This window comes from Danio rerio, chromosome 6 (genome assembly GCF_049306965.1).
Source record: "Danio rerio strain Tuebingen ecotype United States chromosome 6, GRCz12tu, whole genome shotgun sequence".
Taxonomy (NCBI): Eukaryota; Metazoa; Chordata; class Actinopteri; order Cypriniformes; family Danionidae; genus Danio; species Danio rerio.
The window spans coordinates 6,352,040-6,372,653 of record NC_133181.1 but is presented as its reverse complement, the minus strand read 5'-3'; the positions used below and the strand labels follow the sequence as shown (position 1 = coordinate 6,372,653).

Genomic DNA, 20,614 nt, shown 5'->3' with positions numbered 1-20,614 from the left:
GAGCCAACTAATATTTCTAAAATTACTCAAATCAGATAAACTTACTTTTTTTGTTAAACTTAACTTACTTATACATTGCTATATGTTGACTGTACTCATTTTAATTAAGTATTATGAACTTAATGATCTAAATAAAATTAACCATGCATATGTCATTTAAAACTAATTTAATTGACTTCTGGCTGTAACCTCAGAAAATAAATCTTCGTTTCTATATTGTAAGCACAATATACACTAGTAAAAACAGATAAACAGACTTTCCTGTCAATAACAATTAAATAAGAATGGGAAGATGGATTAAAGACCATAACATGTATTCAATATCAATCGATGTTCCTTTTAATAGTGACTACAAAACAGGCCATTAATGTGGCTACACATACACAATACATAAATAAAAACATTAATAATACCAGATCCTATTGAGAAATCATCCAAGGCAACTCAGTGAGGAGATTTGCATATTTTGATGAAGATTTAGGATGCATAATGTCCAGTCCCACAAAGAGTCTCTAATATATCTCAAATGTATACAGTTTTGATGGATACTTGAAGTCGAGGACATCGGTAAGTCCAAACAGGAGCCATCATGCATTTGACAGGTTTGGCAAACCTCTGACAGTCCTATGATAATCCAAACTGTGTTGGGCTGATGGCAAATTTTTCCCGTGGGCAGCCGCATGCACCTCTGATTCCTCACAACTCTATTGGTAGAGACAAAAAGAAACAGGAGTTCAGGTGGTTGCTACCAAACAACATTAAATAGCTAAATAATGAATAGGAAATAACTACAAGTGAAGTTACAAAAGTCCAGTGAGAATGATGCATGGATGAAACACCTTAGTTTATCAGTTAAAAATTACCTTAGTTAAAATTACCTAACTTCTATTTAAAAAATAAAAAAAGGTTATAGAGGTTGTGTAATTACATTATTCCAGGTGTTTTTAGTTATCAAATTTTAAAGAAAACTGTGATTTTACTCAGTGTAACAGTGCATGTCATTGTGTTTTCCTGTCAATCAAAGAATTGTTAAAATTTAGGTATTACATTTTTTGTTTATTTTGGCAACTTATAAAGCATAAGAATGTGTATTTAATTTAGATATTAAAACTGTTTGAAAATGGCTATATGAAAATTATAGAATACAAGTTCTATAATTTAAATGTCATCTTCATTTTGCACCAAACTTTGCACGTCATAATACAAATTTTATTCAATAAATAAATAAATACATTGCCATTTTACACATTACATTAAGGTTTACATTAAATTTTTGCTAAAGCTACATTTAATTGACTTTTTCTTCAAATTTAATGTCACTGGCAAATGACAGTTCAGTGATTCAGTGTTATCAGTTAGCTTTATTGAAAGACTGACAGATAATAAGAAACTGCATTAGGATATTTTTATACTGTTTTTACTGTTGCACACATAATATCTGTGTAAAAAAAACAGTAAAAAATTACTGTTGCACTTCAAATATCAAATGTAAGTTAATTCTATGGAGCCCACTATTGTTTGCAATTTTACCAATGTTTTACTTGCCTGCAAATAATTATAGCTGTAGTTGTATCTAATGTTTTTCTTACCTGGATGTGAAGTTTGAAGATCCACAGGTAACAAAATCACTTTGGTATCTAAAGACCAAGAACATGCATTTTAGAATGAGGTGCATACAGTTTAAATGGTTCTGTAAACATCAGTAGTAAATGTAATTTAAGTTAAAATAAATTGTAAATCTGTAATTTATTCACTATGCAGCATTAAAAAACTTATGGACTAAATCTCTAAAACACAAACTTTAAGTTATACTTTCTCTTACGTTAAACACAAACTACTTAACTGTTGCATACGTTTCTGCATTTAATATCCATCCTTAATGTGCTGCTATAACTTAGGTGAGCTAACTTTAGCTAAGTTAGCGCTAACGTTAGCAAACTGAACCCCCACACCCCGACCGCCCACCAGTGACCTTGTTAATCGGTTCTGCAACGTTAGTTATACCTACTAAGTGTTTTAAAACTACTTTCACTATATTTTCTCAATAATATCACTTTTAATCATTAGCATAAACTAGCGTTGGTTAGCGTTAGCCAACTTAGCTTTCCATGTGAGAGCAGTTTAACTGTTAACATACCTGAGGCTACAGTACAATTTACAAAGCTAAAACCTCACCTGCCTAGCGAAGACAGCAGTTTTGCATGACTTTACAATTATCATTCGGCTAAATTTGCAACTTACCGTGTTAATCAGATCCGCTGCTGGGAGCAGTTAATGTCGACCATTGCAGAAGCTGCGTCTGCCTGCTAAATCCCGGGCAATGAAAAAGGAGTCACGCAAAACTATAAAAATCACGTTTTATGAACACCTGCCCACATCGACAGCTGCTCTAATAAATTGTCTGTGTCAACTCACTTTTATAACATTTATTCTACACAATAACCACGTAAAAAAATCTACTCAAATAAATTGCATTAGTTTTATTCAAAATATACAGTTATATAAAAACTGATATATTTTAAGTAAAGAGGAAGCAAATTTAATTTTTTTGGTATAAAACAAATAAAATTAACTAGATTGCAATTATTTAAAGTAGATAGAACCAACTTTGTGAGTGTAGCACTTTTTACAGTGTAAGCCCAACTTCTCAATAACCTGTTGTGCTTCATGGACGTCTACTCCTACCCCAACCCTAAGCCCAACCTCAAAGTAACCTGTTGTTATTTATTTATGCCCACTACACCTACCCTAAACCAAACCTCACAATAACCTGTAGAGTGTTATTAATGTCTATTACACATACCCTAACCCTAGGCCCAACCTTATAGTAACCTGTTGTGTTTTATGAATCCCTACGCCTACCCTAAACCCAACCTCACAATAGCCTGTTGATTTATTTATGCCTACTACACCTACCCTAACGCTAAACCAAACTATTATGCCCCAGAGTCTTGGGGAAAACAACATAGGCATATATATATATATATATATATATATATATATATATATATATATATATATATATATATATATATATATATATATATATATATATATATATATATATAAAGTTGTGGGTGGTGGATTTCCCAAGGGAAACAAACAAACAAACAACAACAAACAAACAAAAAGCATGCAAAAGATTTCCTTGATTGAGTAGGTTATAATTTAATAGATTTATTGTAGATTATTTAAATGAGCATCTCTTCAGGGTGGCCACAGTCCAATAAAACAAACAAAAGAATCTGCAGAGTAAATAAACTAAATAACATGTAAGAAAAATACAGGGACCTTACCTTTCTTCCTAAAAATAGACAAAGTCAGAAGTAATCAAAACAGGCATTACTAGACAGGCCATCCTCACAAGCTGAAACTCTCAAAAAAAAGTTGCAAGCATACATGGACATTTGGACCTTATTAGAGTTTGGTTTTCCACCAGAAGAGGTAGGGAAATCCAGGAGCTTTCCACTCCCAGCAATCCTCGCACCAAAAATGAGCTCCTCGAAAATTAAATAAACCTTAGTCATAACACTCCCACAAACAAAGAATCTACATAGTAGATGACACAATAACCTGTTGTGTTTTATTTTCATCTACACCTACACCAGCCCTAAACCCAACCTCACAGTAACCTGTTGTGTTTGATTAGCGTCTACACCTACCCCAGCCCTAAACCCATCCTCACAGCAACCTGTTGTGTTTTATTAGCGTCTACACCTACCCCAGCCCTAAACCCAACCTCACAGCAACCTGTTGTGTTTGATTAGCGTCTACACCTACCCCAGCCCTAAACCCATCCTCACAGCAACCTGTTGTGTTTGATTAGCGTCTACACCTACCCCAGCCCTAAACCCAACCTCACAGCAACCTGTTGTGTTTTATTAGCGTCTACACCTACCCCAGCCCTAAACCCAACCTCACAGCAACCTGTTGTGTTTGATTAGCGTCTACACCTACCCCAGCCCTAAACCCAACCTTACAGCAACCTGTTGTGTTGTCTTAGCGTCTACACCTACCCCAGCCCTAAACCCAACCTTACAGCAACCTGTTGTGTTTTATTAGCGTCTACACCTACCCCAGCCCTAAACCCAACTTCACAGTAACCTGTTTTGGAACCAGAGTGGATGACAACATCAACAGCCTGAGGTACCAAGACATTTGTGTTGCCCATTACAATACAAACCACAGGAATGGACAAATTCTTCAGCAGGATAGCACTCATTTTTCAGCAGGATAGCGCTCCTTCTCATGCTTTTAATTAATGAAAGAAAAAAAAAAGGTCAAGGTGCTCCAGAATTGGCCAGCCCAGTCACCAGACATAAACAGTATTGAGCATGTCTGGGGTAAAATGAAGGAGGAGGCATTGAAGATGAGTTTAAAGAGTCTTAATGAACTCTGGGAGTCCTGCAAAAGTGCTTTCTTTACCATTCCAGATGACTTTATTAATAAGTGATTTGAGTCATTGCAGAGATGTATGGATGCAGTCCTCCAAGCTCATGGAAGTCAAACACAATATTCATTCTTTTTCCACTGCACCATGACTTTATATTCTGTTCTTTACATTATTTCTGTTATTTGACAAGACTTTTGTCTAAGCAAAATCAGACCTTACTGTCCTTATCAAATAATTGAAAATCAAGACATGAGCTTTTTTTTTTTTTTTTTAAATATAATATAGAGCAGGGGTTTTCAACCTTTTAAGAACCCCCCCCCCCCCCCCCCATTAATATACATAAATTTATAATGTATGTCCAAATATCATTACCATATTATTTACTGCGTTTAAACATACGTAGCATTAATTACATTTAAAAAACATAAATATATAGCTTACCTGATTCAGTGTGATGGCTGAGCCTTTTTGTTGGAGGACAACATGGTTGGATTCTTAATACAACTAACCGTAAATCCTCTTCTACTGTCAACAAGTGTGAGCCTTTGCATACTTGCTTTTGATGTACATACATACAAAAAATGCTGCTTCGCAAAGCCAAGTTTGCGTCAAACATTGATTACGTATGCATAGGACACCAATACTTTAATAGATTTTAATACAATTAAGACAATACTCTGATTAAGAGTCGCCGTGTTTTTGATTACCTTAATCCCACTAAACTCATAACTAAACTAAACAGAAATGGAATTAGGATGTGGAGTATACAAGTAGCATTATAGAAGTAAACACAAACTATTACCATCATGTAGGACTAAATTCTATTAAAACAACACGCTTCCACCAGTCCGTACTCCTTATTTGCATCCATTTGTCACCTAAAATTACATGAAACTCTGCAGGAAACGTGGATAGCCTGGTGACGCAACATTCAAAAAGCACTTCACGTAAACACCTTAATTATATTGTTGTCTATTAAGGCAAATATCTAGATTACTGATGTCCATGTAAACGCAGTCAGTAGTGGGTCACACTTTACAATAAGGCTCATTAGTAAATGTTAATTAATGCATTTACTAACATGAACAAACAATGAACAATACATTTACTACAGTATTTATTCATGTTATTAAACATTAGTTTATGAAAATACAGTTGTTCATTGTTAGTTCATGTTAACTCATGGTGCATTAACTAATGTTAACAAGCATGGACTTGAATGTTAATAATTAGTAAATGTTCAATTATGATTAATAAATGCTAAACAAGTGTTGTTCATGATTAGTTCATGTTAGTAAATGCATTAACTAATGAACCTTATTGTAAAGTGTTACTAAGTAATGTCTTCAAAGTAAGTGCAAGATCAAGATGGGCACCCTGCTGGTTTAATTCAGAAAGGCACTTTTTTGTCAGACGCTCACCGGTTTTACTTTCATTCACTGTCATTGATAAGCACCTGGTCCATTTCAGTTGTATATGTTTTACTTGAACTCTTATGTTTTATCTTAGCATCACTCCAGCGTGTTCACTCCACTCCAATTTTTTTTTATTACTTTTTAAAAAATTTTTTTTTAGGGGGTGCTGTGCCCCTGTAGAGCCTTATGTTTAGCAACACCTCTGGTTCTTCCTAAAACCAGGATAGGTGACAATATTTTTGTCAGGTAGTGTACTGTCATCATGGGAAATATTTTTAAAAGAATTAAAATTGGTTGATAATTTGGATTTTAACTGTATATAAACAGTACTTGCTGAAAATGAGTTTGATGTCTGTTTTATCCAACACAATCTCATGGCAATTCGTAACTTTTTCATTTAGTGGCTAATTTGTATGAATTCGTACGATCTAATTCGTAAAATTTAGTACGATTTGCTTATCCCCCAATGACGGTTGGGGTTAGGGGTGGGGTTAGGTGCCACGCCTCCTTTTTAAAATCGTACCATTTCGTACGACTGAACTAAACTGGCAAAACGTAAAATACTTACGCTTTCTCGTGAGATCAGGCTGGTTTTATCATAATTGCACCAGCAAAACCTCTCCTAAAATGTGTTTTACTTGATTTCCCAGCATCCCCTCCTTCATTCAGCACAAGGTGACTTTTTTTTTTTGTATCAGAAACATTCAGGTGTTATTGTAGTCAATTGTGTGCTTGTTCTTAAGACATAGGTATCCTGTCTGCATGATGAAATGCCTCTCCATAAGCTTTAAGCTTTTTGTTTAAACACGGATTTGTGTCACATTTCCATTCCGACTATACAAACAGAGCCCCCAAACAAAGCTACGCCTCCCACCATGCATTTGTAATGCCATCTTTCCCTCTCCCGTATCGTCTGGATTTTCTTACACAGGGGATGTTTACTTACACCACTGTTTCAGACCTGATAGATGGTCCATGAAAGTGTGATTTCACAAAGTCCACACAATTTGCTTGTCACATTTTTGAATGTAAACAGGAGCGTTTTGGCCTGAAATGTGATGCGGTGTGATTAACAGTAAAAAAAAAAGAAAAAAAAAAGCCAAAGCCCACAGCTCAATCTCGCTCACTTAAAATACCTCCAATCCACATTTAAAAGTAGACCAGTGGGGTGTCAGCTATAATATCTAATTAATGAGTTAATTAAAAGACTTCTCTCCTTTTTTTCCTCTTTTTTTTCACGTGGTGTCAGATAGAGAGCAGATGTCTATATATTTAGCTCCGAAGTTCCTATCCATTACACTCCTCCTTTGAGAAACTTTTGCTAATTTCCCTTCCTTGAGGCGAGACTCTGCAGGCAAGGACACTGTTTTTCATGCACCTGTCAGTTTTGAGATTATAGGCTTTTGGGCTTTTCATTAATTGTTTTTATTTTTAATGTAATGAAAACCTCCAAATTAATCGTTTCTTTTTTGTCAGATTTTATCAATGAGTTTATTCAACTACACATAATGGTAGCAGCACTTACAGTACATACATTGAAGCTCTAGAGTATATTTATATCCACAGTCTGAGGAGTGATTTTGGTGCAATATTATGTGTTATTTAGTGTTAAAGTGAGACACACAAAATCCTTTAAAAAAAAAAAAAAAAACATTTAACTCTGATATGTGAAGAACTTATCTAATGTTCAGATTCTTGTGCTAGATATATATGCAAATCAGTGCATGTTTCATGAAACTACACAAATTGTGTGTTTAAACATAACATGTATAACAACAAAAACTGTAATAAATAAATGAATATAAATAAATTAATAAATGAAAAAATAAATACATGAATAAATAAATAAAAAGGAATAACAATTGTATTTATTTATTTATTTATTTATTTATTTATTTATTTATTTATTCATTTATTCCTTCCCCAATTGGGGAAATATTTGTTAACTCTTAATTATAACTCTAAATAATAATAATAATAATAATAATAATAACAATAATACATATTTTTTTATTATTAATTAAATATATTTCCAAATTGGAGAAATGCTGTGTTAACTCTTTGTAAAAAATATAATAAAACAAAACAACAACAACAGCAACAACAACAATAATAATAATAATAATAATAATCATAATAGTGACATTTTTTTATTCCTCTTATTCCCAAATTGGAAAAATATAATGTAACTCTTTGTTATATAATAATAAACATTTAATAATAAACATATACTAATAAACATATAATAATAATAATAATAATAATAATAATAATAAAATAATTTTTATTTATTTATTTATTTATTTATTTATTTATTTATTTATTTATTTATTTTATTTTTTAATACTGTTTTTCCTTGTTCCCTTAAGCATCTTGCCTTAAGTTCAAAATATCAGACAGAAATCTAAATACAAGCAATGTTCATTCATTCATTCATTTTCTTTTCGGCATAATCCCTTTAATAATCCGGGGTCGCCACAGCGGAATGAACCGCCAACTTATCCAGCACAATTTTACACAGCGGATGCCCTTCCAGCCGCAACCCATCATCAAATCAAATACAAGCAATGTATAATCAACAAATCAAGCAAGGATGCAAAATGGACCCCCGAAGATATCTTCCATGACCTGAAAGGGTCTTTATTTGAGAGAAAACTAAGAGGGAAAAAATGAAGAGAGAAGTGGCTGTAAGTACACAGAAATTCTGCATGTGTAGCTGCTGAGTTCGGGTCAGTCAGATCTGTTTAATGTCACTGGTGTTGTCGCCTCTGGATGAATGAGACCCCAGGGGTCCATCAGGAGCCGCTCGCCTCCCATTCTGATGACCTTCACTATGATGCATGTCTGCAGAGGCAGAAAAAGAGAGTGATTTGCGTTTTCATCCTTTTACCGCGTGCATGGCTCAGTCCACACTCGAAGGGTTCGCTGTAGCCTGGAAAAAAGCATTGCCATTTGCTATGCTGTCACAAACATCTCCCCGAAGAGACCTCCGCCAGACAGACCAGTAAGAGGCTTATTAGAAATATGTGATTAAGTGATTAGTTTTTCATCAGCGGAGAGAAAAAGTAGTGGTTCTGCGGAAATGAAGCAAGGAATGTCAAAAACATGTTCTCTCAAGGGAGCAGTGAGATCACTTGCAAGACTGCGTTTTAGACTGCAAGGGACAGTATTTTGACACTTACTCAGCTTTATGTCTGCTACTTTCATTGCAAAAAAAAAGACTCTTATTTGTCTTGTTTACATGTGAAGCATCTAAATATCCTTTAAATTGAGGTAATTGTAAGAAATAGATATATTAGTAAGAATAAAATTGCATGAATTTGGAAAAGAAAATAGTTATGTTTCCTCATATGAGTTTGTACGGTCTCATTTGTACGGTTTAGTATATGATTAACTTTTCCCTAATGACAATTTAGTACGATTACCTCATCCCCCAATCACAGCTGGGTTTAGAGGTAGGGCAACCCTCCTTTTGAAAATTACACTTATTTGTAATAATAATATTATATGAATTTGTACGAATTAGCCACTATTATGGCAACTATGAGCAATTGTTATGTTTCCTTGTGAGATTGGCCACAAAAAAAAGGTATGTTTCGTTAGTGTTTCGTATGTTTCGATGGTTTTCTCATTTGTACATTTAAAGTTTAGCTCATCCCCAATGATATTTTAGCACAATTAGCTCATCCCCAAAGACAGTTGGGTTTCGAGGTGGGGCTCGAGGACATGCGTCCTGTTAAAAATGACACATATTTGTTAAAATAATATGAATTTGTAGGAATTAGCCACTTTTCTGCCAATAACAAAGTAACTGTTACGCACTACCTACTGCGCCACTGCATCGCCCGTTTGTATGTGATATGGAACGATATTGTATTAACTTGCAATGAAAAAAGGTTTCCTTGTGAGGTCGGGCATCAAAAAACCTTGCTGACACTGTGTTTCATAACACTTCCAGAGTACAACAGAGCTTAAATGCATGTTAGCTGTCCAAATATGCGTTTGAAAGTGTTCTGAATCCAGAATCCATCTTCACAAGCATTTTAGTTAGACATCAAACGTGACATTTTGTTTGTTCAAACTAATTTAAAATGATCAGAAACGACACAATTCTTGAAGTTTTGTTTAGGACAACTTGACTGTTTTATGTTCACTCCACTTAAATTTGTAAAAACGATTAAGTTAACTTAATTGATTTGTGTTGGGACATGAAACTAGCATTTTTTTTACAGTGTAGGCACACTCAAGAATATCTTTACAAGATGTGTGTCATGAATTAAACTAGCGAACAGTTTGAACCCAAAAACACAGAGCAACAAAATAATAAAAGGAGTTAAATTTCCAAAAACGCCTCACGAGAGACAAATGTGCTGCCCGTCTAATTATGAAAATGAATCTTAAAGTGAGCAGTGTAAACATGTTTATTGACCCAGTGCCCCATTCTCGTATGTCTTTACGTGCTGTAATTGCGGTCCGGCGTCGAACAGAGACCGATTCTTCGGCAGGATACACCCATTTGTCTTAATCTTCCATGACCTACATCCTAGACATCTTCTCCTCTAAAGCCGAAGCTCGCACCGGATTGCAGGAACGATCTTCTTAGCCGCGCATAAGTGTAATTGATGACTTTGACCTTCTAATGGTCCGGCATATTCAGTCACTCACAGATACAGCATCCTCGTGTCTCTTAAGGGCGCGAGTACACAAATAAATTACCCTCTGCTTTCACCAAATGGAATAAGATGAAATGCGTTGGGAGCTGTCATCGCCCTTCTTCTCGGACGGAAAGGTTAATCCTCAATCTGGGATTGGTTTGAGTATAAGCCTGAAAATAACACGGGAGACATGCATGTTTTCTTAAACTCTTTCTGGATTGGCGACACCCGCTGCTGTATTAAACTCAGATGCTGCCGAAAGTGGATTGGATCACAACAGGAAACAGCGCTCCGGCTAATCTAACACAGTCAATGTTCATCAACAAAAAATGTGTCATCCGCTGACAAGGACAAATCGCTGCTCTCAAACGCTTTGGCAAGGGAACTCAGCGTGATGCGTTTGCTTTGTTCCTCCTGAGATTGCGCAGACATGTACACATGTTAGAACCTGTTCGCCGCTCGCTCTCTCGTTAGTTATGCTGCGTTATTCTTTTGTCATTAATCTACATGTCATTAATTTCCTCAGGAAGTCATTCAAGCGTATTTGTCCATCACCATTTTGAATTATTTACTCATTTAGTGGATATTTGTGTTCTCCTGAAGTGATTTAAAGGGATAGTTTACCCCAAACTCACTATTTACTTTCCCTCAATGTTGTTCAAAATCGTTCTTTCCTCTGTTTTAATCAACATGCAATATATTTTGAAGAAGCTGAAAATCTGTAATCATTGACTTCCCTAGTAGGAAAAACAAATATAATTTTACAGGTTGTCAGTGTCATGATATGTAAATAAAACAAACACTGAAACATTCAGCATTCTTCAAAATATCTTCTTTTATGTTCAGCAAACTCACTATTTACTTTCCCTCATGTGGTTTAAAATCTTGATGACTTTCGTTCTTCTGTTGAACATTAAAGATGATATTTTGAAGAAAATTGACAACATGTAATCATTGACTTCCATAGTAGGAAAAAAAACAAATTCAATGGAAGTCAGTGGTTACAAGTTTTCAGCATCCTTCAAAATATCTTCTTTGTTGTTTTCCTGAAGAAAGTGCCTCAAACAGATTTAGACCAAGTTAGGGTGAGTAAATGATGACAAACGTTTTAGTTTTGGGTAATATGCTGTTTATTTCCTCAAGAAGTCATTCAAGCAGGATTGTCCACTACCTTTTTAATTATTTAGCGAGTAAATGATGACAAAATTTCCTCAAGACATCATTCAACAATATTTGTCCATCACCATTTTAAATTATTTACCCATTTGGCAGATATTTGTGTTCTTTTAAAGTGATTTAACGGGATAGTTTAACTCAAAATCACTATTTACTTTCCCTCATGTGGTTTAAAATCTTAATGACTTTCTTATGTTAAACACCAAACAAGATATTTTAAAGAAAGTTGAACACCTGAAATCATTGACTTCCAGTGAATGGTTACAGGTTTTCTGCATTTTTCAGAATATCTTATTTTGTGTTCAACAGGAGAAAGTAAGTCAAACCGATTTAGAACAAGTGAAGGGTGACTAAATGATGACAGAATCTTTAGTTTCGGTCTTTCAACCGTATTTGTTCATCACCATTTTGAATTATGTACTCATTTGGCAAATATTTGTGTGATATAAAGGGATAGTTTACCTCAAACTCACTATTTACTTTCCCTCATGTGGTTCAAAATCTTAATGACTTCCTTTCTTTTTTTAAACACCAAACAATATATTTTAAAGAAAGTTGAACACCTGAAATCATTGACTTCCATAGTAGGAAAAACAAATGGAAGTGAATGGTTACAGGTTGTCTGCTTTCTTCAGAATAACTTATTTTGTGTTTAACAGGAAAATAAGTCAAACAGATTTAGAACAAGGGTGACTAAATGATGACAGATGTTCAGTTTATTCCTTTTTAAACTAGATTTTAGATCCATTACCTTTGACATGATTAGTACCAGGAACTACTGTTTGAGTTTAAGTTGAGATCTTTTAGTGAAAAATAAGACATCACTTAAAAATGATAATAATACAATATAATCCACTTAGTTGTACTGAATGTGCACTTGTGGCATACTTCAAATTCAAACACTGTCCTTGCATATGATATCAATTGCATATCAGGCCAATGAAGTGTACTTAAAGAGAGTGCACTTACATAAACATTCGTACTTGGTGTTAATTGAAAGGCCTATAGATAAAGACTTGTATCAAATTTTTGTACCAAACATGTATATTATAAAAGAAACAGATAAAGGTTTGGAACAACTCCATGTATTTCCAGTAGGACTGTACTTTAATTGGCTATCCTTTTTAAAGGGCACATATTTTACCCCTTTTTTAAAGGTTTAAGATAAGTGTTTTGTGTCTCCAGAATGTGTCTGTAAAGTTTCAGCTCAAAACACCCATTGGATTATTTATTATACCTTTATGAATATTGGAATTTTCAGCTCTGAGATATTGTAGCTGTTTTTGTTGCCCGTCCCTTTAATGCAAATAAGCTATAGTTCCAACTACTATTCCAACATGCCTGTGTGAGCCACAGAGATCGCTCCCTATAGCGGGTCACTCACCGGATGTTGGAAGTAACTCACACCGGATGCGCACATTCGCATGACTCGAAGCTGGACACTGGGAACAGCTGCCGACTTGTGGTGCTGGTGTCCGTACTCTGGCTCCATCTCCCGCTGTGTCAGATAAACAGCACAGTGACAGACGAGAATGAAGTAGATCTCCTTTACTACAGTAAGAACTTTCCCAATGATTATTTGATATATTAGTTGTAGAGCTAGTTCAAGCCTTTCTGCAATGATGAGTCACACACAATGTCCTTACAAAGTTCACGCGAGGCAAATGTGACAGGATGCACGTTAATATCCAAGGCTGAATGGATATATGTTATGTTAATGTACAAAATAAACCCGATTTAACATCTACAAATTGGGTTTGAAGCATCTTCTTTTATAATTGTACTGACATGCGGCTGTGATACAAGTAGTGTGGTGATACATGTGATTTACGTAACGATTTTACTGTAAAACTCTTTCTTGATCAGATTTGATGATGATTGATGATCACAGAGAGATGAACAGATCTTTTAATCTCACTTGCTTTGCACAATTCCTGTCTTATGGATATGATTATACATGTTAACACAATGGGCCCTATCATACACCGGGTGCAATGCGGCGCAAGGCGCGACACAATTGTTGTTTGCTAGTTTCAGCTTGGCACAAGAGTCCTTTTGACGTTTTGCACCACGCAAAAATAGCAAATGCATTTGCACTCATAAGTGCACCCATAGGTGTTCCGGTCTTAAATAAGAGGTGTGTTAAGGTGCATTGCTGGTGCGTTTCTATTTTAAGGAACTTAAAAAGACTGTTCAATAGACCAGATCAAATCAGGTCTATAGTACAGTGCAGATTGCGTTAGTTCTGCACCGCGCTTACACATTGCCTAATACACACAGAATGCACAGCAATACGCAATTATCTTTACAAATGAAAAAGAATTAAAGGAAAAAAATATTTTAAAAATTGTTTTCTACTCTACATAGATATAAAAACCACCGCCTACATGCCTTCTTCATCTCGGGGGGCTTTTTCAGTTTATTCATAACAATTAGCTTTTTGTAAAATGTTATTATTATTAGCATTATTATTTATTATATGCATATTTTTATTTGTTTTATCAAAAACAAGATTAGATTTGCCCACCTGTCAGGTTTTAGACCATATGAGGCACAGCATGTGTAGTTAGATATACCCCAGGTTTTTGACCACACTTCGTTATTATTGTTCATTTATTCGTTTGCTGGAAATTAGAACTGAATTTAGAAATAGTTTTGAAACAAATCTTTGCGCTTAACAAACCAAATTAATTATGTATAAGCTAATGGATGGCTGTGCGTACAACACATTTCCCTATCCACGAGAGCGAAACTGAAAGTAAAGAATGAGGAGAATCATCTCTCATTCTCCCATGTAGATGCTCTGTTTAACTGTTTTCTCGCTAGTGAAGTGTTCAGTTTTTCTACTCACAAAGTCCGGCATGTAAGTAGCAAATGCAGTATGGCGCAACGCAACTGACTCTTAAAGGGTATGGGAGATGAGACTCTGTTAGACCATGCGCCATGCGCAAAGCGTATTTTTTTGGTCCTTAAAATAGCAAAAGATGGTTCTGACACGCCCTTAATGCGTTTGCGCCCTGCGCTTTACACTTTGCTCATTAATCATAAAAATAGAGCCCAATGACTGTAAATACGGGGCTGTAAATCAGTTCTGAGGACAGAAAAACCACACTCCTATGTCACATTGCGGTGGCCCTCAAAATGGGAGAGATTTGGATCATATTTTATTGTCGGAAAAAAAAAAATAGACTTATTGTGTTTAAATCACCGCAATATGACTGTGGATACACTATACATACACACAGTACTGTCCAAACAGCTTACAAAAGATGATTTTCATCATAGGTACCCTTAAAGTGTCAATGAACATTAAAAAAATAATTTTAGCAATGAAAAACGGGCCAATAAACAAGCAATTAATAAAGCAAATATTTACATTTATAACTAAATAAGTAGTTAAATATGGTCCATTTATGCAATTAAGGAAATGAAAACTACAACAAACTATCTGTATTCAACATAAATTTCCAATCTGAAGGACAAAAAACACTAGCATAGTGCTTTCTATAAAGCTTCCAGATACCATTGTTTGACTTGAAACATTTCATACAGTGTAACTCTTCAAAAGGACGTGTACCTCTTTTTCTCTAATGCCAACAGGAGCCGAAGGTCTTGAACAAAAGTGTGAGTTTTGCTCCAGAAAGCGAAAACAAAAGAGATGAATTATGGTGTGTGCAGGTAGCAGGCAGCAGCATATGAGGGACACGGACATGGTTTAGATGGATTTCCGACATGCAGTTCCATTGTAAGCTGTGACACAAAGACTGGAGAGGTTCGCCAGGAGCTGTACATCCATGGCCAGAAACCACAGCAGGCTCCAGGCTTCCTAAAATCTCATCTCCTGCTCCAGACATGAGGGACGAGGAAAGAAGCGCAAAAGAAAGAATTATTGGAAAAAACACAGAGGTGCGTTGAGGAAGAATGAGAATGAGTGAGAGGGAAAGCCACCCCGTAGCATTTATTCCTTTGGGGCTGAAGTTGGCGGGTGATGGCACAGATGGTACTTATCACTGTGGGTATGGAGTGCCTTCGGCTGGGGGTGAGCAGACGGAGTGATGAGAGGTAGAAAGGGGGACGCTATGGCACTGCAAAACATGATTGTCGTTCTTAAAGTCCACATGAAAAGGAAGCTGCGACAGTTTTTTTTTTTTTTTTTTTCATATTGTGGTGTAATTCCTGGAAAAACGGAATATTAAAAGAGAAAACAGTGGGCGTGGCTATTAATGTTGGCAGTAGTTATGTTCAACTAGCCACTTATTTAGATAAAACTTTTAAAGAGAAACTCACTTAACAACAAGACAAAAAAATGATAGAAAATGCTTCTTGATTAAAGAATGGGTGAATATTTGGACTAGAAACATGACAAAGAAGATATTTTTTATTATTTTGTAAATTAATTTAATTTTATTTTATTTGAATTTAATGCAATTTTATTTTTAAATAAATAAATAAAATAAATACAATATTAAATTAAATTAAATTAAATTAAATTAAATTAAATTAAATTAAATTAAATTATTCATTCATTTTCAGTTTTTACACAGCGGATGCCCTTCCAGCCACAACCCATCTCTGGGAAACATCCACACACACATTCACACACACACTCATACACTATGGACAATTTAGCCTACCCAATTCACCTGTACCACATGTCTTTGGACTGTCGGGGAAACCGCAGCACCCGGAGGAAAACCACGCGAACGCAGGGAGAATATGCAAACTCCACACAGAAACGCCAACTGAGCCGAGGCTTGAACCAGCGACAAAGCGACCTTCTTGTTGTGAGGCGACAGCGCTACCTACTGCGCCATTGCTTTGCCCTTAAATTAAATTTAATTTAATTTAATTTAATTTAATTTAATTTAATTTAATTTAATTTAATTTAATTTAATTTAATTAAATATGGTGAAAAATTTATGTTATTTTATTTTATTAAATATTTTTTTTTATTCTAATGTAAAGTAATTTTAATTTTATTTAATTTTATTTAATTTTATTTTATTTTATTTTATTTTATTTTATTTTATTTTATTTTATTTTATTTTATTTTATTTTATTTTATTTTATTTTATACTGTGGAAGGAGTGCTGGGGATCCAGTCATAGATGGATGAGACCTGGATTAACAAAGCATTTATATGAGTGTGTGTTGGGCAAATGGGGCAGGAAAGAGATGTAGGTGGGGGTGGAAGGACTTGGAGTGCTTGAATGGGTTTCCTGGCAGTCTGATTGCTGGATGGCACATGCAGTGACGGCCGCCCCAATCCTCCAAAGACAACCCATGCCAGGCAGTGCCAGGCTGCGTGATGCTGTGCCATGTGTTAGCACGGGACAGGCCTTGTGGATTTTGAAGCACACGTTTGTTGCTGTGCTGTTGGAAACGGATAAGTCAGTCGGTGGACATAAGTTGACTGGAGTGATAAATGAACTTACAAGAAGACAGCAGCCGCCCCTCACATCATTAACTCCTGTGAAGAATACTGCTGGAAATACAAATAAAGCCAGGATTTACATGCTCTCGAGCTGGGCTAGAAGCTTGAACAGCTGGGCTACTTGAACTGATTTTCACCAATCTGGACGCAAGAAGTAGCAATTCTGTAATCATTTACTTTAAATGACAATTATTTTGAATATTTCTTCAAAGTTCATAAGGTTTTTTCAATTTTATCTTAGTATTCAAGGGGTCTGTGGGGCCCTAAAAAGTCTTAAATTTTAAAAACGAAATTGTAGGCCTTAAAAAGTCTTAAATTCACTGAATTGTCAGTCTTGAACCATCTTAAATGGGGCTTCATTTTAATGTAAAGCTACTCAATTAATTCAACAAATGTACAATATCCACCAACAATACATTAAAAAAAAGAAAAAAAAAAAGAAAAAAAAAATATATATATATATAATTATTTATTTATTTATTTTTTTTTTTTTGTAATACAGTTCGTGCTGGAGCCAGAGAGGCAATTGCAGATTAGGAAGGAATTACTATTTAGAATTACTTTCTTTGATGGGACAAGTCATTTTATTTATTTATTGTATTTTTTTCTGCTAAGCCATAAAAAATCCTTACATATGATTCTTACATATTACTTAGTGAAACGTGCAGAAACCCTGGGATTGATTGAGCAGTTGATAAATGATTGATTGATCAGTATCTCCATTGTGGCTTTCTTTTTATATTTTTTACAGCAATATTTAAAATACAGTTTTCATTTAAAAAACAAAACAAAATAGTTTCAAATAATTCTGAAATATTAAGTTTTTGTTTTATTTAATCAGAGCAAGGAAATTTTCACAGTATGTCTGATAATGTTTTTTTTTGTTTTTTTTTTCTGGAGAAAGTCTTATTTGTTTTAATTTGGCTAGAATGAAAGCAGTTTTACATTTTTTATGAACTATTTTAAGTTCAAAATTATTAGCCCCTTTAAGCTATATTTTTTCGACTGTCTAAAGAACAAACCATTATTATTGCCTTATTACCCTAACCTGCCAAATTAACCTAATTAACCTAGTTAAGCCTTTTAAATGTCACTTTAAGCTGAAGTGTCTTGAAAAATTATATAATAAAATAAAACAAAATGAATAAAATTAAATAAACCTTAATATTTCAGACTTATTGAAAAATGTTTTTTGTTTTTTTTTAAATGAAAACTGTATTTTAATATTGAAGAAAAAAAATAGAAAAAGAAAGACACAGTGGACATACTGATCAATCAATCATTTATCAACTGGTCAATCAATAACAGGGTTTCAGCAGGTTTCTCTAAGTAATATGTAAGAATAATATGTAAGGATTTTTTTATGGCTCAGCAAAAAAAATAAAAAATAAATAAAAATGACTTTCCCCATCAAAAAAAACAAACAAAAAAAAGTAAATCTAACTAGTTATTTCTTGGCCACATATTTTAAATAATGTGTCAAAAGAAGCAGACACTAGCTGTATACATATTTGTTTCAACATATCGTATTATTGGATATTGGACCAGTATTAAATGAAGACTCGTTTAAGATGGTTTAAAACTGACAATCTTACATCATTTGGGAAATATTTAAAAATATATAATTCTGACTTCAACTGTTATATATAATAAACAATCTGAACTAAAAGGAGCAAACATCATTTAGTTGGAATGAGAATGAGTGGATCTCTGCTGTGAAAACAAACACGAAAGCATTCAGACAAGAGCCTAATTTAGTAAAATGTGTTGATGAGAGTCTCTACAGCGTGCAGAGTGACACTAGTCTGTTTCCATTACGTCACAAAGTCTCTCATTCTGGAGCAGATATGTTGCCTCACTTTTTGTATGTAAAAAACTCCATTCCCAGACCTCAAGATTCACTCAAAAACCTGCAGCCATTTGAGCTTTGCAAATCTTTAAATTACAGCAAAACATATTCAGAAAAAAAGTCACAGGAGTAGAGCTGGCAAGCTTTATTTATTCCACGGTGAAGTTGGTTCTTTCACAAAGCAAACAAAAGACTGCTTAGGAAATGCTCTGTATCCAGAAAGCCATTTTAAACAATAGGGGTATTTGGGAAGTCCCAAAGCTGGCACTAAGAAAACACCTCATGGCAGAAGTAGAGCAGAGAACTAATGATTCCAGCAGGTCTCCAAAGACCTCCAGACCCAGCAGCTTGATCACTGTCAGCGCGGCTGCTGCTGGGTCGCCCCGCTGTTTGCTCGCGATCGGCCCACTCCGGCGCGCCAAGCCAACAAGTCCTGCAGCCACCATTTGCATATGGCCCACGTCCACTAATATGTTTCATCTGTTGTCGCAAATATTTATACTTGATCTTGTTGTGGTTCCTAGAAGCCTTTATCAGTCAGGATGCATTGAACATGGTGTTCAGTGGTGTTGTTTTTAGCGGCCTGTTTGAATTTTAGCTTTAGTCTAGTCTTTGTGTGAAGCTGAGCTTTGTTTAGTCATGTTCATTTAATCTAGTCAGGTTTTAGTTGACTCAGGGCCCTATCATACACCTGGCGCAATGCGGCCCAAGGTGCGACGCACATGTTGCTTACTAGTTTCAGCTTGGCGCAAGAGTCGTTTTGACATTTTGCACCATGCTGTTTAAATAGCAAATGCATTTGCGCTCATATGTGCGCCCATAGGCGTTCTGGTCTAAAAAGGAGGCGTGTTGAGGCGCATTGCTGGCGCGTTGCTATTTTGAGAAACTTTAATAGACTGTTCTATAGATCAGAACAAAGCTGGTCCAATGTCCAGCGCAGAGGGCGTTAGTTGTGCGCCTCGCTTACACATTGCTTAATACAAACAGGATGTACAGCAATACGCAATTATCCTTACATATGAAAAATGATTAAAAATATTAAGGATATATATATAGGATATAAATATAAAGGGTTAAAATATTACAAAACATATTATTTTCTAGCCTACATAAATTTAAAGACTATACTTTTAAGCCTGGGGCGAGGCAGTGGCGCAGTAGGTAGTGCTGTCGCCTCACAGCAAGAAGGTTGCTGGGTCGCTGGTTCAAACCTTGGCTCAGGTGGCGTTTCTGTGTGGAGTTTGCATGTTCTCCCTGCCTTCGCGTGGGTTTCCTCCGGGTGCTCCGGTTTCCCCCACAGTCCAAAGACATGTGGTACAGGTGAATTGGGTAGGCTAAATTGTCCGTAGTGTATGAGCGTGTGTGTGAATGTGTGTGTGGATGTTTCCCAGAGATGGGTTGCGGCTGGAAGAAAAGAAGAAAAAGAAAAACTTGCTGGATAAGTTGGTGGTTCATTCCGCTGTGGCGACCCCGGATTAATAAAGGGACTAAGCCGACAAGAAAATGAATGAATGAATGAATGAATGAATGACTTTCAAGCCTTCTTCATCTCAGGGGGCTTTTTCAGTTCATTCATAACAATTTGCTTTTGTATAATCTTCTTATTATTAGCATTATTATTTATTATATGCATATTTATATTTGTTTTATTAAAAGCAAAGCTTAGATTTGCCAACCTGTCAGGTTTTAGAC

The 20,614-nt window shown here is 35.2% G+C and overlaps 1 long non-coding RNA gene across 1 annotated transcript; it reads right to left on the bottom strand.

The window, feature by feature from the left end:
• Positions 1-316: 316 nt before the first annotated feature.
• LOC137495914 (uncharacterized) lies at positions 317-2,315 on the bottom strand. Its single transcript, XR_011015899.2, has 3 exons — positions 2,242-2,315; positions 1,590-1,637; positions 317-704 (listed from the first exon to the last, which is right to left on the bottom strand). It is a non-coding gene; the product is annotated as an uncharacterized lncRNA (long non-coding RNA).
• Positions 2,316-20,614: the final 18,299 nt, after the last annotated feature.